Genomic DNA, 26,617 nt, shown 5'->3' on the forward strand with positions numbered 1-26,617 from the left:
TCGAGATACACAGATTCGTAAACACCTCGCATAATTTGTGTTCATTAAATACCGCGCTCTATATCCTTATCGTAAACAAAACATGCCTCCCGGACCAATTAAATCACTCAAACGTCATATCATTTTGGTAGCCACCGAATAGAAGCGATACAATTTACTTTCAATACTTAACAACAAAAAAAAAAACAACAAAAAAAAGCGCAAAAGATCAGAGTATTCCTCTGAAAATAAAAACGTAAAGTACGTCCCAGTGTGCGCTTTGATGACGCCGAGTTCAAATCCGATTGGTAGTTCGAGATTGGTGGGCGTGGCCTGTTTTAACCCCGCCCACCGCTCATAGGGGTCTTTGAAATAAACCGTCCACATCATATCAGGCGCTTGGCGGTTGCGCCACGCGCAATTCAGCGGTCGCAGCCAGGTTTGAAAAAAAAACACGTGAAAAAAAAGGCTTCGTGGTTTTTGAACTAGTGATCTGTGTAATATAACTATATCGTGTTCAATTGAACGAATGTAATCAGTGACCTTTAGTGAATGAACGAATGGTGTTTTAAGAACGAAACAATTGTGTTGTGATAATTCGGTCCATGCTGTTTTAAGTTAAACAATTTCTTCCAAAAATAATTCCGTTTAAGAAGCTCAATATATCTTCCAAACGACAAATCTTATCGCGTGTAAATAAATTATGAAAACACATTAATATTTATTGACCTTTAAATCTAAAATAAATAATATGTACATATCGATATGAAAAAAAGATTTATTAACGAGAACAATCAAATTTATATAGCAATCATAACATAGTATATATTTGCAAGAAAAACACAATCATTAACCAATTAAAAACGATAAACAAATACATACATTTAAACCGGACGTTATAGTAATTAACGGTAAAATAATTTCAGATAAAATCGAGGTCAGATTTAATCAAATATCCTTATAAGTATTCAAAACTTCCAAGAACCTTTATCGTGTTAAACATTATCATTTAAAAAAATCTATAACCATTAACACGTTTCCGAATAACCAGTAAGTATTTACTTATTGACATATATTAACAGAAACACATTCCAATAATCCATTTCGACTAAACACTAATTCCAAAATCGTTAAAAACATCAAGAACACAGACAATAAAATGTATAATACAGTGATATTTAACAAAAAACAATGACAATACCGTTTAAAAAACAAAAATGTCAGATGTATCAACAATTTAAATTCCATTTCGATTAAAACGTTATAATATAAAGCCTAAAAGTGTCGCCAAACGTTTTCCAACAGTCGGTGTCGCGTGGATTAGTTGTGAGTTCAGAGGAAGTGACAGCCGGCAAAATAGCCACTGAATCGAAGTTACAATTGTGCGGCTGGGGTGGGCAAGGTGGCTACGCACTCGAAGGCTGCGTGGACACCAGCCTGCTTCGGCCGCCGCAACCACATACGAGCCAGCTTGGTACCGTGTACGCAACTAAGAGACGACGGAGGAATGGAAAGAGGTAAGTTATAGAACGCGGTTTTTAAATTTAGAACTGTGACAGTCGATGGATTTGCGAAACGTAGATTTTTGAATTTCGAATTGGAATGTTTGTTTTGTTTCCATTGGAATTAAATTTTGTATAGGAATATTGGAAAATTACTTATTATGGATTAAAATATATCACAGAAATATGTAATAGGTAGGAAATTTGTTCCCCATAGTTGTGATTAAATTAAACTTTAAAATGATTATTATTAATAAAAAATTAAATAAACCTACAGCAATTTAATAAGGCAAGATTGAATACTAATATTTCTTATAATAATAAGTACATTGATTACTACTACAAATCATTTATAATTCAGAAATAATAGCAAGAGAGAAATCCTTATCATTATATTAATATCATTATTATGTGCAATTTTTTTAGTTAATTTTTATTCACGATCATCTCTTCGTGCCTATCACGTTGTATCTCGAATCGTGTCAAATCGATTTTTGACATTTAAATAAAAACAACCATTAAACACAATCGCTAAATTAATGAAATAGTATAATAATCGATTTTGTACTTTATATCTTAATATTACGGCATAGAATTATTTAACGTATTTTATACTTGAAATTTGGTAATATAGCATTGCCTTATAGATACTGGAAGCGAATGTATCGATCATATTTATTAAAAATATAGCTAATAATCACATTATAATACTTAAAAAAAACGAATAAATAAATAAGTTAATTTTAAAAGTCGTTGTTACAGTGTTGAGTCGTTATGTACCTTTTAACTGACAACCATAAACAATAAATGCTTGCGATTTTCGATATTTAATTGAATACGAAATTACCATATCAATTGCATATAGAAAATTAAATAAAAATAACGATAACTTCAAACAGGGCACATCTAGAAATTTTTACAGCATCGAATCAAAGACCGTAACAAAAGTTGCGTTCAAAAATTAGTCTCGGCCTATTATATTGATTCGATTAGTAATTTATGGGGTGAGTAATGGGCGTTATATCGATACAGATAAATCGATTGCCGTGAGTTGTGACGATGGGTAATCGAATAATCGAGTAACGGATAGGAATTGGCACAGATTCGAAACACATTTAAATTGAATTCGATTTTCGATTAATCTTATTTAAACGTTTTTAAGATTAATATCTGACGAAATATATAAATATCAGATATATAGTTTTTTTTCTTTTTCTTGAATTCGAATTTTAAATTTTTCTTTTGATAGTTTATAAGTACATTATATTCTTGTACTAATACATTGTCTTTTAATTTTAAAAAGAAAGTAGAGTTACATCAAATCAGACTTCTATTAGGCAATACTTTTCATTTTATTCTTGTAACATATCAGTAATATTATAGATATCACTCCTACATACATATACGAGAATTTTTTTTAATAATAAAAACAATATAGTTGGCAAATTGTTTGGTGACAAGATGTACTTGATTTATTCTCTAACGCCGATTAAACAAATCAGAGTTATATTTTGTAATATAACTCTACATATAACATATATGGCATAAAAATACACATGTTTGCCGAAAATACCTTTCAGAAACATGAATAAACCCTTATAGGTTTACTAGATATATTTATTTTATAAACATAATACTGCGTGTCTGCGAATAAAATACCAAAAAAGATATTTATTATACTTTTCAAAGCATTTACATTCGTAAAAGCAACATTAAAAATCAATATGTATACAGACTGTATTCAAAAGTCTTAAAATAACTTTTTATTTTTTATATTATTTCTAATTTAAATTTAACACTGATTTGGAATTTAGAGTCTATCGAAGAATACATAAATAACGTTTTTACAAACTATATATATGATCTAAACTATTATATAATTCCGTTAATTAAATACAATTAAATGTGTTTATTAGTAATGTATTTCAAGGCTTCAGTGGTTTTTTGTTCTTTTATATATGTATCAATATTACTGAAGTTACTATTATTAAAGTATTTTGAAATCTCATAACTATTCTTATACTGCAGGGATTTGTAGTTTTAAAATGCCTTAAGAAAATTATATAAATTATCTTTAAATACCGATATTAAACTATAAAATAACTTCAAAACGTTTCTAAAACAATAATATTATCATATTATATATGTATATTATGAATAAACATTATGCTATCAAATTATATATGTTCCTTTACATCCTGCTTACTTAAAGTTGACGGTAAAGAATGCTTGTATGAAATATACTAAGAGCTTTAGAATTATATATATGTTTTACTATGTGTAGTCAAGTAATCAAAACCCACTTACCACTTATTATACCAATAAACACTAATTATTTGTATGACTGTGTTCCGCTTTGAATAATGAGTGAGCCACTGTACATTTTGGCGATGAATAAAAACAACATATATTAAATGTCAACCTTGCTATTTATTAAAATAAGGATTTCTCAACAAAACTGCTATTTTTATTAAGGTATATGTATTTAGTATAATATATAAATATTAAAACAATAAGTAAATCACGTAACGCCATAAGCCATGCTATTGAATTGTTATAATAGTGCTCTATCGAATTGTGAGTATGTGGAAATAGAGTCTTTCTATATTTAGAGACTTTATAAAACCTCTTGTTCTGTTTAGAAATCTAAAAGAATAGCCGTCACAAAATCTTACACATATATTTATTATTATAATAAATAAATTTCCAGTGAATATATGTAATATGTTTTGTACAAATTACTTGGCGGTAGGGTCTGGGTAGGTAGCACCCACTTATTAGTTATTCTACCGCCAAATAACAGTACTCAGTATTGTTGTTTTCCGGTTTGAAGGGTGAGTGAGCCAGTGTAAATACAGGCACAAGGGACATAACATCTTAGTTCCCAAGGTTGGTGGCACATTTCAAGATGTAAGGAATAGTTTTCTTACAGCGTCATTGTCTATGGGTGATGGTGACCACTTACCATCAGGTGGCCTACATGCTCGTCGGCCAACCTATACTTAAAAAAAAAAAACAAAATAGATTACTAAGTTCAGTGTTTTGTAAGATCTTTTAACGTTTTCTATGTTTCTGTATTTTGGTTATTATAATTTTCAAACAATTTATTTTATTATTTTGTACACCTGAAACACATATAAAGGAATATCTTATTTGTCATAGAGATGTGTGGACAAGTTGTGGACTTTTGATAGTGTTGTTTGAATAATCGTCCAACATCAGTTTGGAAAATTTTGCGACTACACACTAATGCTTTTAGTAAAAATTTTATATATTTTTTTCTCGCTTCCCCCACGTGATGGAAAGTGAGGGGGGGTGGGACCCCCCAGATCCCGTGTAGCCTAGTGCGCCCAAGTACAAAGGGCTTACCCACTAAAAATCCAGCGGTACCCTCTCCGTCTTTCGGCGGACGCCACGGGATCGCTTACGCATGCTACCGTGACGTTTATTAGAACTCCTAAAGATTCTTCTATAAAATGAAAAAGGATTTTTAAATAAATTAAGGGTATTGATAGATCGAGATCACCTATCAAACAGAATAAGATGATTAAAAACCTGTGACGAAAAGTTACGGAACTCTTTTGTCTGTTATTATATAGATATACATAGCATAATTGTTACAATTATGGTTGACAAACGATGGCCACAAAACTGATGGATTATTTACTCTTTTAACGCATTTTAATTCGAAATGATTGCTGCTAAAATAACATTACTAGAATATATGCATATAATATAAGTATTATAATACTAATATAGACACATTATATTACACTATAACATACGAATATAGCTACATATGAAAGTGTAATATAATTATATAAAAGTATACATTATATTTATGTAGAGTCAATTCGAGCAACTTTGTTAAATAAAAGTTTTGTTTTGAATTGGGGTTGATAAACAGTGGAAACAAAACTGATTAACTCTTTTGACGCATTCGAAATGATTGCTGCTAAAATACAACTAAATGTAATTAGAATATAGACATATAAGTATTATAATACTAATTAAACATTATATTATACTATGACATACGAATATCGCTACATATGAAAGTGTAATATAATTAATTAAAAGTATACATTACATTTATGTAGAGTCAATTCGAGCACTTTTGTTAAATAAAAGTTTTGTTTTGAATTTATATATTCACCGTTTAAGATTGAATATATTTTATATATATTATATGTATATTTATAAAGTCGTTAGGTGGACACATAAGCCACCAATGATAAAGCCACCTCTGCCCTGAAGGAAATTCTATCCATGCCTGGCATCTCCAATGCTTCACCTGAGTTAGAAACGAAGATGCTCCTTACCTTTCAAACTAGAATGCAACAATCCAACAAAATATTGTTGTTTATCGGTATAATAGCTGATGAATGTGATTCCGAAATCTATCAACAAGTAAAATAGTAATCTTATACTTTTATCTTATATATATAATGTAAGGAATGAAAACTCACTTAGTATTTGACAATTGATTACAAGGGTAAGTGAGCCAGTGTAATGTTAATCACAAGGAGCGTAATATTGGAATTCCAATGGGGTTTACATTGATTTCATAAGAAAAGTTTAGGAAACCAATTTGTCAATGTTTTTGAGTGGGTGACCAATTGCCATAAGCTTATTCAAACTTATTTCCACATATTAATAGTCATTTAATTATACGAACCACATAGTATATTCAGGATTTCTAACAAAGAATACACACTAACTATATACACATATTTTTATATTTATCACAAAATAAAGTATACCGTATAATCTTTATAAAATATTCATTTATATTATAATTTAAAAAATGTATATATTTCTACTATATATATAAAGAATTTCAAATATATATAATACCTAAGAAGGAGAAAAAAGCGTTATAAATAAAGTATTCTTATTTCAAATAAATCGCCGTCTCATTCACTCTATACAACTACTTAATTAGAAGCAAAAATATATTATATATTTATTTATTATATTTTAATAAACAAAGAAATATCTATAGTTGTATATATAAGTATATCAATAGCAAAAGGTTTTATTTGCAAGTAAGGTAAAGGTTACATTTGAATTACAATAAACTGCTAAATTACAGTAGCTGAGCTCGTTATAGAAACTTTTTAGTTGGTTTCTTATACTGTAAGGCCGCTAAACATTTTGTACTAAAGAGTTCTTATATATTTTAAAATAAATTTTAATCGTTAGGATAGTTTTAATTGGTGTATCTGTCCGTGAATGTATTTTACGAGAATAGATGGTTTATGAATCGGAGATTGATTGGTTGTATACAGCATTTTTTAAAGGCTTTACAGATTATAAAAGAAATAATTTCAATATTAACGCTCGCAGTTTCGGACGGTTTATACATGGGGGGCACCCTCCGACATAATCCAATCGAAAAATCACGTAGCAGGATTTTATGCAGAGCGGACCGATTTTTGGTGCTAAAATTCCTGGAATATTATTTATGTACATATTTCTAGTTCTAATAAGGTCATAAGTTATCATCACTTTTCAGACAGTAACGAGCTTTGTTGCATAAATAACACATTTTTCTCTCCATAACTGACGGATTCACAACAAACTATATATTAATCAATTAGTCTTGATCCATTGAAGGACTTAAAAAAATGTATAACGAGTAATTGTCACTTTAAACATATAATTTATTAAAAATTTACATTTTTTTTTTATTCACCTGACATAAATTTCATCATAATATCATGCCAGCAAAACTAATTGTCATGGAAATCGGTTGAACGGTATAAAAGTTGAATCGCTAAAGCGCCATCTAGCGGTGTAAGGAATAATAGTGCAAACATTAATATTAATCGGCCTTATGGTGCTCTATGTATGAATATTTAAATATATAAAGATTTTTACTGCTAATAAACACGTGTACTGTACAGTATATTAAGTAGTAGTATTATTAACAACATTTCCCCTGTTCGAAGTTAGTCAATGATATTAATTTGTCGTTGGATGTTGTAATGACACGATAATTGTATATAATGATCTAACGACGTACAGACGGCGTTAGTGACCGTGGCATTGTTCTTAGCGATAAGATACATTCATGTCACATATGTTAGTAACAACCTCATTTATATAAAACCTCTTTTGATATAAATTTGTCAATTTTACAAATGTATTATTTTTTGTTTCTTTAATCATCTCATAAATTAATAGTGTAAGATTTTGTCCCAGTTATTATGGGACAATAGCTGCATATGTAAGATCAGTTACGGTTTTATTTTGAAGAGCTTTAGATGTGCAGAAAATTAAAGAAAATTCTTGATTTCGATTTACTAAATTGTTACGATTTAACTAAGAATTAATGTTAGGGAGTGGAGAAAAGTTACTAGCCGGGTAGAGAAAGGCGCTATGCCTTAAAAAAATGCACAATGAACTTACAATGAAATTAAATCTTAACAAAACCTGTCATAGGTTTCGTTGTCAGGTTGTCTTCTGTTGAATAAACACGAAGATTCGCGGAGACCTAGTAATAAAATAAATAATTAAAATAAAACCCGTAAATGTGACTCTAGCATGAGTGAAAAGTGAAAAAAGTGTCATCTCATTTTCTGAGAGCCATGTCTGTCCCAAGTGGTAGAAATTTCTAAATAAATTCTTTCCTGGGTGAACTTCTGCTTCTCATAAAGAATAACTGTGTAAAATTTTAAAGCAATCGAAATAACAGTTTTGGAGATTTAGTAGATTAGATTTCGGTTATGCTTTATCGTTCTTTGAATCTTCGTAATAAAAGATTGCCTAACACCAACTCAATATGAAAATGTTGCAAAAATTCGCGAGAAACTTGGTAGTTACTCTTTTTCTTAAACGATTTAAATTTCAAGAACCATGTCCAATTAAATTTATTTACCCTTTGTGGAAATCAATGGACTCGAACTCCATGCCTTAACAGGACTAGTGCCCTGTGGGATTTTAACGAGCTATATTTAATAACATCCAGGAAAAGAGTTTTGGGGTAAAAAAAATAATAAATGCTTAAATTATACCAATTCGATCGTTAGATTGTTCCTTGATTAAATTGGTATAAAATTATACTATATTATATATATAAAGTATAATTACTTGCTGAAACACCTACCATCAGGTAGCCATTTGCCAAACTGCTAATCTATATCATAAAAAAGTCCTGTTTTGTAACCTAGTAGCTTATGTTAAGGTATAGTAACAGCCCGTAAATTTCCCACTGCTGGGCTAGGGCCTCTCCCTCTCCTCTCTCATTCAGGAGAGGGTTTGAAACATATTCCAAACCGCTGTTCCAATGCTGCTTGGTGGAATGCACATGTAGCAGAATTTAAAAGCAATATGCAGGCATTTTTAAGTTAAAACAATAATAGCAGTAGATACAACTGTATCTCAATGGTGAGCAAATATTTATCGTAAGGAAAAGGCTTATTTCAAGATGCTGTTCAAAAGCGGATTGACTCTACATGTTTTGCCATATCATTAGTCAAGTGCAGTTTTTCCCATATTATTATCCTCTATATCTGCACATGAGTTCCATAATACACACACATTGTTGTTGTGTGTGTATTATGGAACTCATGTGTCATTTAAATTTTCAGTTAAAATGTATTCTGTCTACGACGACCCATAGGCTATCTCAGCTGTTGCAATAGTGTAAGAGCGAGACGCAACATATACTATATTCAAATTATATATTAAAAAATTATTCATGTTTTGTCTATTTTAAATGATAATATTCTACGTTTTCCGCTAATTTGTTATTGACTCATAATTTTCATGGTTCATTTACTTGTCCATTCTATTTCATTTTTATTTCAACATCGGTAATATATTATGTGCTTATGTTGCGCAATTATATGTTAAACTGTTTAGTATATTTTAAAGCTTCTAGTTGTTGGTACGGCTTTGTGCAAACTCCTCTGGGTAGATACTCTCATAGTTACTATTGCACAGTAATGCTTAGTTTTTCGTGTTCCTGATTGACTCTCCCCCAAACTCATCCTGAGTGAGCCAGTGTGATTACAGGCAAGGGACAAACTATAGTAGCTTATCTTAATTTTAGAAAAAAAAATCAATGTTAGGGCAGTTCTTTTTTTCTTTTAAATCTTAATGACGTCATATTTCACCAAATATGATTCATATTTTAATCTCTATATAAACTAAAGATTTATATAGAAATCTTCATAAATCCCATCCAAAAATTTATTGAATAATAATTTTCCATTTCAAAAAATAAAACAAAGTATTCATTTCATGTACACATTGCTTAGGTTAGTTATAAACGAAACGTTAACATTCAGAAATATTGCAAAATAAAAATTACCTATTCAGGTGTTTGGACGAATTATATGATACTAAAATTATCATTTGTCAAACATTACGAGACCAATTCTTAACATTTCGAGATAGTTACAATAACTCACAACAATAAACAATACGTACACATAAAAATACAGCTATAAAATATAATTCAACATAATTTGCATAGACATTTAATTTGAATAAAATGTAAACATATAAAAATACCATTGCAAAAAACCATTCGAAATGTCCGCTCGGCATTTTAACCAGCGCAATGTATCAATGTGAAACGGCTAATAATTTTATATCAATAATAATTAAATACTGTGAAATCCCACAACACGTAGAGTTCAAATGGCACGGCTATTACTACAGCCATCTGCAGCAGGTGAGAACTTATCGTCTCTACAATAATTCTGTAAATAACTCTACAATAATCTTGCCTATTTTTATTAATACTGGTTTGTTAACTTTGAATGTTTATTTTTAACTTTGGACATTTGAATAGTAAGTTTAAATGACTGTTCGGATTTGATCATATGACCGGAGGTTTCCCATTGATTTTTATATGTATCTGATTGGAATTAGATGTATAATATGTAATAATGAAACAAGCTAAAACCACTGTGTCATCGTAGTATTTAATGCAATAATTTATGATGCTGTTATATCCTGTTCGTTAATTTTATTATATACTTTTTAACAGAAATAAAAGTCTCTAAATCAAAGTATCATTTCGAATTTAACAACCATATAAATATTATTTAATTAATAATTGATTTTAAAATATAACAAATTAGTTAACAAATATATTCTTCTTATTAATAGTGCTCTTATTAGTTATTGATAAGTGCTTTTAATGTGCTATTTTAATCCTCGAGAATCTGAAGGCGTTTTTGAGTAAATTAAGTTATTACACGTTTAATTCAAAACGATCACGATTCAATCTGCAAACAATGATTATCACAAAGTACAGTCCAATCAAAAATCAATCATATGCGTCGAAGCCTTCAGGCCTTGCCCGACGCGGGTCTTGAAGCGCGTGTCGCTTGCAATGCGAAGTAATCACACGAATCATGCTGCTATGTTTATCTTTTAATTTACTCACACACTCATATTGAATCGTAACTTATAAAGGGTGTTTAATTAAATACTGATCACTCGTTTCGATGGATGGAGATAGCCCAGTGGTTAGAACGCATATTAGCCGATGATTTAGGGTTCAAACCCAGACAAGCACAATTGAATGTTCATGTGCTTAAATTGAGCTTTATAATTCATCTCATAGTTGGATACCTGAATATGTCAAATTTAAAAGAAATCTGCCACATGTGTATCCACCAAGCCGTATTGGAGCAGCATGGTGGAATATAATTTAGTTGAATGACAGTGACAATTAGGTTAACGTTTTTATGATTTAATTGAATGCAAAGCGCTCCTTATGTTTAATATTTTGTAATCTAAGCCAAATATATAAAAAAAAGGAAATAAAGATTTATGAAAGACATTATTATCCAAAAAAAATTACACTTAAAAAAATGCAAAGTAATAAGACAAAGAAATCAATTAAAAAAAAAAATATTACCCTACCAAGAAGGCTTACCTTGAAAAATGAAAGAAAGCCAGTAATAAGCCGTCGTTATGATCTAAGTTGCATACTTCTACACAAGGTGTACTGTAATAACTGGTAATGTGTACATCCGATTACTTGGCATAATTAAAAAAGCTACCCCTTTATAAATTTTAACGAAAAACGACCGCTTAAAGATTTCGAGTAGGCCGTAACGAAGTCCGCTTAATTTGAAGCAGATGCAGCTTATATGCTGCGTTTGAATAGGCCAGTTACTTGAATAGTAAGTTAACTCAAACTATTCATAGAGATGTCGCTTAACTAAAGTTTTATGGTATGGTTTGAATAATAGCAAGTGGTTTGAATTAAGTGTTTCTTATTAACATACTAATATTTTATACTTGCATTAAATTTACTGTCAAAAATATTATTAACATGATATAAATCGAATGAAATCATTTACTCACAACTTACTATGTATTATTCTTTAATATACTTTAATTATATCCCACTTACTCTACCTAGAACTACGTAATGAGTAACTACCTTATTTTTCTTGAATACTAAAGCTAGGTAATATTATTCAACAATAAATATTTAGCATCGCTTCCTAGGACGGTCAAAAACTTTAAAAAACTAATTATGAACAAATAGCTCATTCCAATAGCCATATAAATCCAAATATTTAGTAATAAAATTATAAAATTAACATAAAAGTATCATTATCACTATTTGCATATGCAAGTGCATTGTATGAAACGAGCTAGCTTCCGCCATCGTCTAAACGAGGCATAGATTTTGCACGGCGCGTGCGCACGTGACCGCCATGCTGATTGTCTTAATTATATCAAAGGTGATGCTAAAAAGTATTTTATCGTTATTTTTCAGCGTTTTGATACAATATGCTGATTTAATTGCTACAATGTATCGTTATGTAAAGAATAATAAAATGAATTCGATTATACGTGAAACGTTTAGTGATAGGAGCGGAGATGGCCCATTGGATAGAACGCGTGCATCTTAAACATGATTGCGGGTTCAAACCCAGGCAAGCACCATTGAATATTCATGTGCTTAATTTGTGTTTATAATTCATCTCGTTCTTAGAGGTGAAGGAAAATATCGCTAGGAAACATGCATGTGTCTAATTACATAGAAATTCTGCCACATGTGTATTCCACCAACCCGCATTAAAGCTATTAGTGACAGTTTTCATTAGAAAAACACTATAAATTATATCATCCTAACCCAGACATTGAACCTTACGTTCAAATAATAGAGACAGCCATCTTTTATTTTCTTCGTTAAATCCCAAATACCTACTACAGTCCTACGTACAATTCTGTAATATGGAGATAAGTTTCAAAACCATTTCATTATCAGTAGAGTCACTCTCTGCAGTTTATTGTCTCAGATTTACAGATATAAAAACATTTAGATAGATCATTAATTAATTTATTATTCACACACAAATGTTACCACTATCTGTAGTATTGTATAACTGTCTGTATGTACGTTTTATGTTCTTATTTGAACTAAATGGCATAATAAAAACTGATGAGGCAGCAACCACAATCATTCAACGCTACGAACCGTGATCGGTAACCACAATAAATATGATCATATGAAACGAATATATATGTTAATTTTCTTTCACCCACCATGCCAAAAAACATTTATGATAGTATTAATAGCAGCTCAGTACATTGTTATCCTCAGATTTTCAACTGTTTTATTTTATTAACAGCTATTGAAGACTTAGTCGTAGGACATCCGGCTAGAATGAACTTGCTTTTTCTATATATTATGTATTAAATAACAGACACGATGAAATAAAGCAACAATGTTTTATAAAGATAGAAAGAGAGGGAGCATAACGCTTTTTCATTATGAGACGATATCTGCCAGTTACTGTAAGCCGTGGAAAAGAATATCTTTCCGAAGAAATGGAAATAAATTTAGAAGTAAATTATCTTATACAAAAAAACAAAACACTTTTATCTCTAAATTTTTAATAATCATTATCGTCAAATTTCGATAAAGGAACCAACACTAGTTTTTCTTATTGTACCACACATATATTCCGCCATCTTCATTTTTATATTAACAATTCAAACTGAAACATTAATAGAATAAATCATGGATCACCAATCCGGACCTTTGCCTATCACCATACAAAAAAAACAACTAAGCTGTTAGTGAATCTGTTGCACTAATTATTGATCAGTCAGCAACTATTAATTTAAAAAAAGAACACCAAAACATTAAAAGTCTAAGTAACAAAAACGTCTCGCGTTTCGATCCAATATATCTCATTACAAAATTCCCCATCACCTTGTACTGAACTTTTTACAAAAACGATATCAACATAGCATTAAAATTGTGTTATAATTGGTATTTTAATTATTTGTCACGGAACCCTAATTGGGCTGGCATTAAAAAAAGTATTAGTCAATTACAGTAAGAATACAGAAGTGGCAATTATTTTTTGTTAACTGTTTGTGTCTGTGATGTTTCTAGTGTTGAAAGGAAATTACAGTCAGATTTAAGATAAGCGTTATAATTTATAACTTAATTGAAAATTACATGTCAATTACGCGAATATAATTAAGGAGAAATATTTATATGTTATTTTTTTAATAGTAATTGTTTACACATTGTATTGAGAATTGAGATGGATGGGTTTGAAAATTTTGTTCTTAATTTAATTTTTAAATTTTAAATTTAGAAGGCTGTGACGTCATCTGTGGATAAGATAGCGTCCATAAGTATTGGTATTGTGAAACATATTGGGGATGGGCCCTTACATCGTTCAAGCATCACAATTGGGAACTAAGATAGAGTGATATGACCTTAAGTCTTGTGACCATATTAATACTGTATTGCTGTTTGGCAGTAAAATATGGACTGGATTGGGCTTTGTGTTAGTTAGGTTAGACAACCAGTGTGAGTGAATCAGTGTAACTAAATGCACAAGGAACATAACATCTTAGTTTCCAAGATGTATAGCGGATGGATATGGATTTAATGAATGGTTAACAGCTTTTACAGAGACATTGTATATGGTCGATGGTGACCACATACAGTCAGAAGTCCTATTATACGTAAGGTTTGGTAGTGGCTCAGATTAGCTTGGATTAAGTACCACCAAAGTAAAAGATTATTTGAAAGTACTACTTAATTTTCATATTGTTAGTTTTTATTTGCTATTCATCTCGTAAAAGCTTCAAATTGCCTCCGAACTTTTCATATTTTTATATAGGTATATTTTGTTTATACAATGATATATAATATTAATTATTATTTTTATAAAAGCGTAAATTAAGACCTCCTTCGACCTGGCATAAGCCTATTAAGCCGTAGCCTGAAAACAATTAAAAAAATAGATAAAGTTGTTTACAAACTAGACATTAATCTTATCTTGACATTTTTGTTTCAAAATTCGAACACGCGTCAGATCAACAGCCAGTTAAAGACTAGCCCACACTAAACAATGTTGTTTATTTAAAGGCCAGTACACATGATGCTATTGTTGTATATATGAATAAATTGCGTTTCACCGTAGCTATGGACGTCGTCACGGTGCTCGCGTCCGTTAGCGCGATCAATGCAAGAATGCGCTTAATTATTTTGAACCTAATCTTTAATAGTTGGATTTGATTATAATACAATATATGTACATTATTTTTTTTTTATAAATGAAACCAAATCGTTGTTTAAATGCATTATTAATTCGAATTTTAAATTTACATTGATTCTACAAAAAAACTGGTATGTGGCAATTGAAACTACAAATAAAAATTACGATTAAAATTATCCGATAGATTTTATACTATTATACCTACTCATTATGCTGCAGCGACATTTAGCGGCGTATTAAATCAAAGAATGAAAATCTATATAAGAAAATTACTTACAATGCAATCGGCCAAAGAAACATCGGATACACATAAAACATTATATAATATGCTATATTAAATTGTCTTTGATCATTTATTACATTAGAAATACTGTCAAAGAGGAAACCGAAATCATAGTTGCCAACATTTGGGCCTAATTACACGCACACTAATAAAGTAAAAACATCTGTCACTCACACCAAAATAATAAAGTTAATTCCTTTTGTGTAGTGATACTATAGATATATAAATAGTCTAAGAACCTCATCATTATCATTACATAGTATAAAACAAAGTCTATGTATGCTTAGATCTAATTTACGCAACGGATTTTGATGCGGTTTTTAAATAGATACAGTGGATTCGTGAGGAAGGTTATGTATAATATAGTAAAGAAACACTGATAATTTCAGAAGTTTCTGATGCGATGTCGTAAATAAACAAACTCTGTAGTATATTTATTATAAGTATTGAATCTGTGCGAAGCCGGGGCGAGTTGCTAGTTATATACATTTGCTGTACAAAAACCGTTGCTATTAAAATTGTAAACGCAGAACCCAATGCGCAATGCAGGTCTATGGCAGAAATGCGAATAAATACACTACAGTTTTTTTGATCCACAACTCCCTGTGAGGTTCGCCTTCGTTAAAATAACGACGCTTTTTAAGAACTTACCATACGGATAGAAACACAACATTTCAACCAATCAGAACTAAGAACGCTCTAATTAAATAACTAATTTATACAATCACGATACTGGAATAATTGATTATTTTTTTTTAATTTGTATTAAAACGATAATTCGCTTCCTCGTTTACGTTTACAAGAAGATAATCTGATTAACGACTTTAAATCCTTACATGTTTCATTTTATGACACTCACGCGAATACTTCGGAAATGTGTGATACGCTGCGTGCATAGATAAGTCATATAAAAACATATTCATTAATTATAGTCGTATTATAGTCATCACACGAGCGCGCTCGGTGCCGGTGTGTGCGTGGAAGATGGATTGTGTTAGGCTTTTGACTAAACTTTGGAAATTACTGAAAAAAAAAAACAAAGAAAAAAAATTGAAAAAAAAAATCAGTGTCTATGATAATGTCGAGAATCGATCGCTTAATCGAAAGAGTTTTTAATCGTTGGTTTAAAATTAGAATACGAGGAATTAAAAAAAAGAACTTTTGTTGATTTGATTCCTAGTTCTTTTTTTAAATTTTAATTCGTTTTAATTGTCTCATGTGTAATACATGTTGGTCTAATTAATTTAAATAGTGTGAACACATGTGTGAATAGTGTGAAACAGTGTGAAGCTTTATCCAAGTATTAAACTACGACACTATCAAATGTAAATATCCAAATAGCTTTAAATATATAATCTATATATTAAATCACATAAGCGTAGAATGAATACACAATTATTAAAGGACGAACAGCAATACATCTAATAATAAACACTATCTCTATACTATTTATGCTTCTAATTAATGTTTCCAACATATTATTGGGAGACCATATTAGTGAATGTTAGTTAACTTTGTCCATGAGGTGAGTCCAGTAGTACCAGCTTAATTACATTTAGTGTGCTGCAAGAATCGCGCTGCAATTCATCACCTGTTTCATGATGATAGGAATATCATTTACTTGATCACTTTTAGGTATCAAGTAGTATGAACTTTTTTTAATTCATAGTATACTATTATATAAAAATATTAAATAATTATACGTAATGTTTTGTCATTCTTACAGAGTCTATTTGAATTATTTTTGGACTTTTTACAAAAGCCGTAGAGCTCAGGTTAAGTAAAACTATTAAGCACCGTATCTCTTTGATCTTAAAGGCTATTTTCGTTTCACGTATAAACTACCATATCTCATGTATTGCACTAAAACTAATTTCGATATATTTAATTAATCATATCAATAGTCATATAATTTGAATAAATATTAACAATTCTCAATAGTTATCACATCTGATCGAGTAGTTATAAAACGCAAGAAATGTTTCACGGTCAGAAAGTTATTAAAACAATAAATAGAATTGCTGATAATAATCTACTTTACGTATGACTGGTCAAAGAAAAAGTGTTTTATGAACGCACACTCCAATATAAAGTGGTTTTGTCAAAGTTGCCAACAGAAAATACCGTAGGCGATACGTATTTACATAAAACACGATTTTTCTGTTGCATGAAATATTCGAATATCGAACGTTAGTTTTCTTTTCTTTTTTTTTTAAACGTTTTCGAACTCCAAGGAGTTTGCAAGCTGGATTAATGACTGCAATTGCAATTAAATGTTTACTTTCCGTTTGTCTCTTTTCCTTTTTTATATGTTAGAAAGAGATATTCGATTGTGTTCAATGTGGAAATGTTTTAATAAACAATGATGCTTCAACTAAAACTACTGTTGGGTTAATGACTGCAATTTTAATCATTTGTTACAATTATATAGTTGATGTTTTTATCTCTTTCTTTTTTCATATGTTGGAAAAAGATACAAAGTTGATTTTAAAATGTTTAAAAATTCAGAAACAGTTGTTGATTTTGAAGACGTACAATAATAGTACGAGTCTACACACGAAGACACACATACAAGATTCTGTCTATAGTTTTGTGAAGGCGGATGGGCCAATGGTCATTGTCCAAAAACATTGGCGCTGTAAGAAATTTGAACCATTCTTCAAATCGCCAATGCACCACCAACGTTGGTGCTGAGGTTATTATAACCTTTATACCTGTAGTTACACTGGCTCACCCTTCAAGCCGGAACACAACAATACTAAATATTTGTGATTGATATTTACGGTAGGTAGATTTTTTGATGAGTGGGTGTTACCTATCCAGACGGGCTTGCACGAAAGCCTATCACCAAATAAACATCATGCTTTTAATATTAATATAAACTATCAAAATCAAAATCAAGCACTTCTGAATCGTCATTTAACAAATATATTAAGAGCAGCTACCGAGAAGAACCGGCAAGAAACTCACTAGTTACTCTCTTCAATCAGGTCAATGACATATTCATATTTAACAAGACATTATAGCAATATTTTCATTAATAGAAGATATTGATGAGATTCTATTAACTGCTCCCTTTCTTTATATATGCATTAGAAAGAGATATAAGATAAACCTTATACACACAAGTCACATATCATAATAATTATATCGATGATGTTAAAATGTAAGATGTCTTACAACTTATGTAATATAATTAATAGCGATAATTAGGTACTTAATTCCCGTTCATTGTCTATCTTTATCTTCCTCTTTTCGTATATAATAGACAAAGACAGTCGTTTTAATTGTTTTGAAATCGTTGGAAAAATACTTATTCTACATTGTTGTTTATTGTTAACATTCATTACATTCAAATCAAAATGTTGCTTATTAAAGAAGAATCTTATTATTATTTTTTTATTTCTTACGTTCCTGGAATATATTTAATGTAATGGCGGTACGATGTATATTCTGAAAAGAAGCGTAAAATCAGTGAGTGTATTAATGGAAACCTATGAAATTAAAGTCCTCTACGAATAAATGAATATCCCCCATTCCTCATTTTGGGGCTTTGACGGTATAAGTAATCGTAAAGCAGTCACGAAAAGTAATATGATTTTTTAGAACAAATTTTTTTTCCTATATATTAATACAATAAATATAAATTTGAAATCTACATGTTCATAATTGTAAAATAATTTAAAAATGCAAAATAATTAATTCCATCCTTTTTCAAATATATATTTTTGTGAACGCCTGTATACACAACATGGGTAGGCTATTTGACTGGTTTTTAAAATCCATTTCATATAATTTAGTAGAAGGTAAGTAACCCAGTAAAAGTTGTTTTTATTTTTTATTTCTAGTACATATTTGCCGAAAAATATCATATTAAAAACGCTACTTGGACACTATGGCGCTGCAATGGGGTCGGTGACGTCACTTTCCTTTTTTTAATCTGTGGTACATATAGTAGAAAAGCAAGGTTTACAAGAAAGTGACTTCATCATAAGTCCGGCCAATCAGGAACGTTTTGTGCCACGTTACAAACGTTTGAAAACATGCATTTTAATTTATGGATTTTTTAATGAATTAAGTATTATTTTCAACTTTCGTTAGTAAATAACCATTTTTAAACTCATAATATGCTGATTACAATAATTCACAATTTATTTCTCGCAGTGTCAAATAGCCTATTAGGTTGAATTCAAATTCTTTCAGAAAGTTATTCATCAATTAGGTACCAGCAAAGCATTTTGGATGTTGTCCTTATAGATTCTTCTAACTTCTAACAGCGAACCTTTTATTAAGTAAATATATAGTTAAATAAACTATTTGATAATAATATATTCCCCTACAACTGACATTGACTGATTATATTTAATAATCTTCGCACGAAACAAAAGATAAATTTATTTAGAAAAGATAGATTGGACTTGTTAATGTTACTTACTTACGGTTCTTAGACGCATCTAGATTACACACATCAATGCAATCTTATATTATTTTTTATCAATTTCTTACAAAGCTTTCTAATTTCCACCTAAAGGATTATAAATTATTTATCCTAAAATCAACCATGTAACAAAAGAATAGAGTCCCAATTTCAATAGCAGATCGAAACCGATGTACAGAGAATAGAACTACATGCATTAATCATATGAAACCAAATTGTTAAACAACTATTTGTAACAATTGATTTTGAACTTTACATCACGGTAATTGAGCTCAAAGTTCAATGTGTTACGTGTTGTCTTAAGGCGAAGTATCATTCAGAGATTGACATTTAAATAGTTAAGTGGAAGTGAAAGGTGATATTTTTGATTAAAATTGGAAAATAATTGCGTCTCCCACGAGTAGACTGTTCGTAATCGTTTCTGATTTTTTTTTTTGTTTTGGGAATATTTCTATTGCGATTGTGTGAACCGGTTGTTTCCGGATGTATCCAGTTTTCAATTGTTATTTATTTGTAATAGAATTGAAACTGTGATAAGGAGAATTACTTGATCACTAAACTTTTCTTTTGTGATTAAAAAATAATCATTATTTTACCTAATATTCTGTAAAATGTAATTATTAATTAAATTATTTAATGTATGGCCATAAATAAAATCTGGATGAATACTAAGAGTGTCTTTAATAAAAGAGAATAAAAAAAAAGATAAAGCATAAATCGTTATCTGTATCTGAAGATGATCTCAAGAAAACAACGTTTTCATTTTTCTCGCTTCACTCGACCGACTGCATTTCCATTAATTAATAAGCAATAATAACTGTAGATAAAAATAGCAGTAATGATCATAGAATATATAGTACAATAGAAGTGGCATCATGATTATAAACTCGAGTATAAGTTGCTAGTAGATCATGTTGCAGGTCCGTCTAGGTATTATCAATTCATATGCTACACCACTAAATAGTGATTACATAGTATTATTGCCTAGGTTGAAAGGTGAGTAAGCCAGTTGAACTATTAGCAAAAAGTGTCCATAGTATGTTGTATAGATGTGAACATTTCTTGATATTAGATTCCAATGTTGACACATTGACGATATTAGGAATGGTTAACATTCCCCCCCACTATCGTCTATGTTAATTGGTGACAACTCACCTTCAAAAGATCTAATATAAAATAAAGAATTAAATAATAATGTATATAAATAACTTCACTCAAAAAAAGAACATGATACGTTTGTGCAAAATAATTAAAGATATAGAAACGAAAGGTAGAACTATTCGTATTCAAAATTATTTTTTCCCCTGTTAAATCAATTTAGGGGGGGGTTTAAAATTACTGTTATCTTAACTACCTAGTTACATAGTAAACTAAAACGTTACAAAAGTTCAAGTCTAAGTTGTTGTCTAAATGCAACTCTATTAGAATTCCTTAAAAAACATTGATGCCATTTCTAATTCACCTTATATCTATATCTCGAGAAATCCCGGAAGAGGAAAACGTACGCTGCAATCATTTTTACAAATTCATCTTGACCTGTAATTATTAGCGAGAAAAAATTACTACTCGTATAGTAGTACTATTTTTTTTAAATAAATAATACTGTTCTTTTTTTAAATCTGTTATTAAATTTTAAAATCGAAACAAAAAAGGTTTGATAGCTCGTATTGTACAACTTATTAAGTTAAATAACATTATGTTATACATAATATAAATTGTAATTAAGGAGCCGAGATGGCCCAGTGGTTAAAACGTGTGCATCTTAATCGATGATTTCTGGTTCAAAACCAGACAAGCACCACTGAATACACATGTTCTTAATTTGTGTTTATAATTCGTTTCGTGCTCGGCGGTGAAGGAAAATATCGTGAGGAAACCTGCATGTTCTAATTTTATAGAAATTCTGCCACATATGTATTCCACCAACTACCATTGGATCAGCGTGGTCGAATAAGTTCTAAACCTATTCCTCAAAAGGAGAGAAGGCCTTAGTCCAGCAGTGGCAAATTTAAAGGCTGTTGTTATTAATTACTATATCAACACGTGGGATATCTATATACGAGTATTTTGTAACCAATCAATCTTTCAATCAGTTTGAACGATAGTAGACCAGCTTACGAATAAGGGACTATAACCCGCTCCTAAGATTATCAATTCAGAAATAATATATATATATATATATATACACTTTAGTTTGGGTTTCTGGTAAATAAGTCCCTAGTTGACAACGTGGTGGAAATCTCCAGTGTGTCGAACAGGGTAGCGTACCTCATTATAAAGCTCACCGAGAGGTACAGCCTCAAGGTGGTGCAAGCGTACGCACCGACCTCGACACACTCGGACGATGAAGTGGAAGAATTATTCGATGACATATCGAGGGCCCTCCACTTCACCACGAAAACCCACTACAACGTTGTCATGGGGGACTTCAACGCTAAAGTGGGAGTACAGAACTGCAGCGAATCGGTAGTAGGACCCCATGGACTTGGAAGCAGGAATCATAGGGGGCAAATGCTTGTCAACTTCCTCGAACGGGAGGGGCTCTTCTTGATGAACTCCTTCTTCAAGAAGCAGCCGCAAAGGAAGTGGACGTGGCAAAGCCCCGACACTATGACGAAAAACGAGATCGACTTCATAATGACGGACAAGAGGCATATATTCAGAGACGTCTCAGTGATTAACAGGTTCAATACCGGCAGTGATCACCGACTCCTCCGAGGCTCTCTGAATATCAATTTTAAGGCCGAGCGCGCCCGTCTGGTGAAGTCCACGCTCCGACCAAAGCTGCTCCAAACCATTGCGGGATCTGAAACATTCCAGTCAATCCTGGAGAACCGATTCGCTGCCGTGGAAACCACAACGGACGTAAACCAGAACCTCGAAAATGTAGTTCGAATTCTCAGGGAAGAAGGCACGAGATATTGTGGCATGCAGCGTAAGGGCAGGAAGTCGAACCTTTCGGAAGAGACTTTGGGGCTCATGAAGAAACGACGTGAAAACCCACCTGTCACTTCGTCAGAGAAACGGCAATTAAACCAAGAGATCAGCAGGCGCGTACGACACGACCTCCGGTGCTCCAATACTCTTGCAATAAAAAGAGCTATTGAGCAGAATCGGGGGTCTAAGGTGTTCGTACAATCTCTTGGAAGGAGCCACCTGACGAAGTTGACCACAGCAAGTGGAGAAGTCGTTTCTTCTAAGCCGGCAGTACTTTCGGAAGTAGAGGACTTCTACGGCCGGTTATACGCATCGCATGCATCTCGACCTGATCCCGAAAATGAGGATCCTAGAGCTACATTAACACGCCATTTTTCCGAAGACCTGCCTGAAGTCAGTATTGGCGAAATCGAGACTGCTCTTGGACAGCTTAAAAATGGAAAAGCCCCTGGAGAGGACGGCGTTACCACAGAGCTATTAAAAGCGGGAGGTAAACCGGTACTTAGGGAACTTCAGACGCTTTTTAACTCTGTCCTCTTCGAAGGGAGAACTCCGGAGGCGTGGAGTAGGAGTGTGGTCGTCCTGTTCTTCAAAAAGGGAGACAAAACCCTGCTGAAGAACTATCGTCCCATATCCCTACTGAGCCATGTCTATAAGCTGTTTTCAAGAGTGATCACGAACCGTCTTGCGCGAAGATTCGACGAATTCCAACCCCCGGAGCAGGCCGGGTTTCGGACCGGATACGGCACCATAGACCACATCCATACAGTGCGGCAGATTATACAGAAGTCCCATGAGTATAATCGGCCCCTGTGTCTTGCATTCGTGGACTATGAGAAGGCCTTTGACTCGGTTGAAATCTGGGCTGTTCTGGAGTCCCTGCAGCGTTGCCAAGTTGATTGGCGATACATCCAAGTGATGAGATGTCTTTACGAAGCTGCCACCATGTCCGCCCGAGTACAAAATCAGCAAACAAATCCCATACCATTGCATCGAGGAGTGAGACAAGGGGACGTTATTTCCCCCAAATTGTTCACTAATGCAATGGAGGATATGTTCAAGACGCTGAACTGGAAAGGACGTGGCATTAACATCAATGGCGAATACATCTCTCACTTGAGATTCGCAGACGACATCGTCATCGTGGTAGAAACGCTGCAGGACCTACAACAAATGCTGAACGAGCTGGCTGATTCTTCTATGCGTATCGGCCTACGGATGAACTTGGATAAAACCAAGGTCATGTTCAATGAACATGTTCTACCGGAACCGACTACGATACACGGTACCGTTCTCGAAGTTGTTCAAAAATATGTCTACCTCGGGCAGACTCTGCGATTAGGTAGAAACAACCTTGAGGACGAGGTGAATAGAAGAATTCAGCTGGGTTGGGCAGCGTTTGGGAAGTTACGTCGAATCCTAACATCGTCGATCCCACAGTGCCTTAAGACGAAAGTCTTCAATCAGTGCGTCCTACCCGTCATGACATACGGAGCCGAAACGTGGACACTCACGACAAGGCTGGTCCACCAACTTAAAGTCGCTCAGCGTGCTATGGAAAGGGCTATGCTCGGCGTTTCTTTGAGGGATCGCATCAGAAATGAGGTTATCCGTCAAAGAACCAAAGTCATCGACATAGCCCACCGGATTAGTAAGCTGAAGGGGCAGTGGGCTGGTCATATTTGTCGTAGAACCGACAACCGTTGGGGAAAACGTGTTCTAGAGTGGAGACCGCGTCTCGGCAAACGTAGTGTAGGACGTCCTCAGGCACGGTGGAGTGACGATATACGCAAGGCGGCAGGCAGGAGCTGGATGCGAGTAGCCGGAGAAAGACCACAGTGGCGTGCACTGGGAGAGGCCTATGTCCAACAGTGGACAAAAATAGGCTGTTGATGATGATGATGATGATGATACACTTTAGACAAGAGAAGTACCGGTGTCTGGGCGGTGGTGATCACTTACATCATGTGTATACAATAAAGAATTAAATATTACCTTTCCAATTATTAATATAAATAGATTAAAGAAAATATCGCCGCAAATATCAACTTTAACAATATATTCTGTCATAATTATGTGTAACGCTCGTAATATTGTTTTTATTAAATAGAATAATAAAAATTTGCGGCAACCTCAAAGCGTACAATCGCACCTATACAGTTAAACAACAATTACATTCATAGGAAAATAGCATATACCATGTTTACATAAGAACTAATATCCCTTGTGATGACTGTGAATGTTTTGTGTGACCTTTAAGACGTGCCATCTGCGTATAATCAGTTACCCAGTCGTATCAGGTGTGGTCCGTCGGAGTTTAGAAGTCATTTACTTTGAGACTGTACGAATTAATACGTCCATTTTGAATTTTAATGCAATATTCAATATCAGTAATTATTTTGCGGGGTAGCGATGAAAAAATATGATTAATTATACTAGCAAGGCAAATACTGCAATGCATGTCGAATTTGTTTTGTTTTAATATTAAGTTAGGCTTAAGTAATTTAGTTTTGATAGTTGTTCTAAGTGAATTAAAAAATTGTTTATGTTTTTCTAGTGATGTGCTTTGTTGGTATTGATGTTGGTGTGACGTAATCTAACAGACTGTGAATATCTCACTGGTGATCAAAAGTCACCTATCCTGGACGTTTGGAGATTATACCACCAAGCTGATCCAATGCGGGTTGGTGGTTTTAAACAGCATACCATACGATGCAAATTTGTACGGTGAGAGGTTTATCTTTTACGTTGAACTATTTTGCATAAAAACTTAGTGTCGCTTGAACTTTAAACCCACAATCGGTTAAGTCATTAGCAATTGAAAAGTTTGTTTAATGAATAGGTAAAGTAATTACAATTGTTATAATTTTCCATTTTGTTATAAATCAATGTAATGATTTTACCTCGAAAAACTAAATGGCAATCGTGTTGAAGTTTTCCATTTCCCATTCTTAACAGGAAACCTTGATTTTTTTTAAATATTTTCTATACTGTAATGATTAAAGAAAATCTTGAAATTAGTAATCCGGTATTACAGTTGATTTATATCAACTCAACAGCAATTAAGAATTGGCACAGAAATATATTGTTTTTAGAAAAGCACAATTATTAAAAATGTTATTCCAAAAACGTTTCATATCAGTAATACAATTACTCCAGTTTTGATTTATATTTTCGACATTAAATTTAATGCATTTTAAAATATAGTAGAAAATATATATTTATATCATTCAAAAAAGTTGAATTATAACATAGCATATATAACGATATTTTTCCAAACATAAACTAAATATCCATAAATTAAAAAAACAAAACCAATACAAAATCAAAATGAACTCTGTATATTTATATTAAAGCACATATTCGTATAACAATAAAATATATTTATACGTCAGTACAAACGTAAGTTTTTCATAATTGATCCTTATTACACCGCATCAAACAAATGTTTTGGAATTCGTTCCACGAAATATATACGGGTAGCGTCAGCAAAATTATCCTATTCCTCGTTTTGGTAATAACTGTTATTATTTGTTATTATTCATAAATGACTTACATTTCTCGAGCGACCACTGGTGTTATCGGTTCGTACTATTTTAAAAGGTTTAATAAGGCGTGTGGAAATAAAGTATAATAGGTATATTTAAACCTTTTTTTTAATGAGCGTTAAAAATATGAGTCGATTATTCTGTATGGCCAATTAATGGGCTGATTTTCATATCAATGGATTTAGTAATCGATTTTTGAAAAATAAATTTAAATGCTTTGAGAATAATTGTAGATATTTGTATTCATCTGTGCTTTAAATATATCTTTAGCGTAATTTTATTTAGAAGAACATCATAGACACAATTCTTTGGTGCATGCTAATTTCGAGCGATCTGATTTTAAAGGGTAATACTATGATGAACAAAAATCCACTCCTAAATTGTACTCGTCTCCAATTGGTTAGTTTTCTATCTCTACCTAT

General features: G+C 32.0%; 1 protein-coding gene across 1 annotated transcript in view; it reads left to right on the forward strand.

The window, feature by feature from the left end:
* Window positions 1–1,255: 1,255 nt before the first annotated feature.
* Window positions 1,256–26,617, forward strand: part of LOC124538939 (aryl hydrocarbon receptor) — a 137,380-nt gene continuing 112,018 nt past the window's right edge. The window contains exon 1 of the mRNA XM_047116213.1: window positions 1,256–1,496. The gene's annotated coding sequence lies outside the window, so the exon portion shown is untranslated. The remainder of the gene's footprint in view (window positions 1,497–26,617) is intronic.

The sequence above is a fragment of the Vanessa cardui genome, chromosome 21 (genome assembly GCF_905220365.1).
Source record: "Vanessa cardui chromosome 21, ilVanCard2.1, whole genome shotgun sequence".
NCBI classification, from domain to species: domain Eukaryota; kingdom Metazoa; phylum Arthropoda; class Insecta; order Lepidoptera; family Nymphalidae; genus Vanessa; species Vanessa cardui.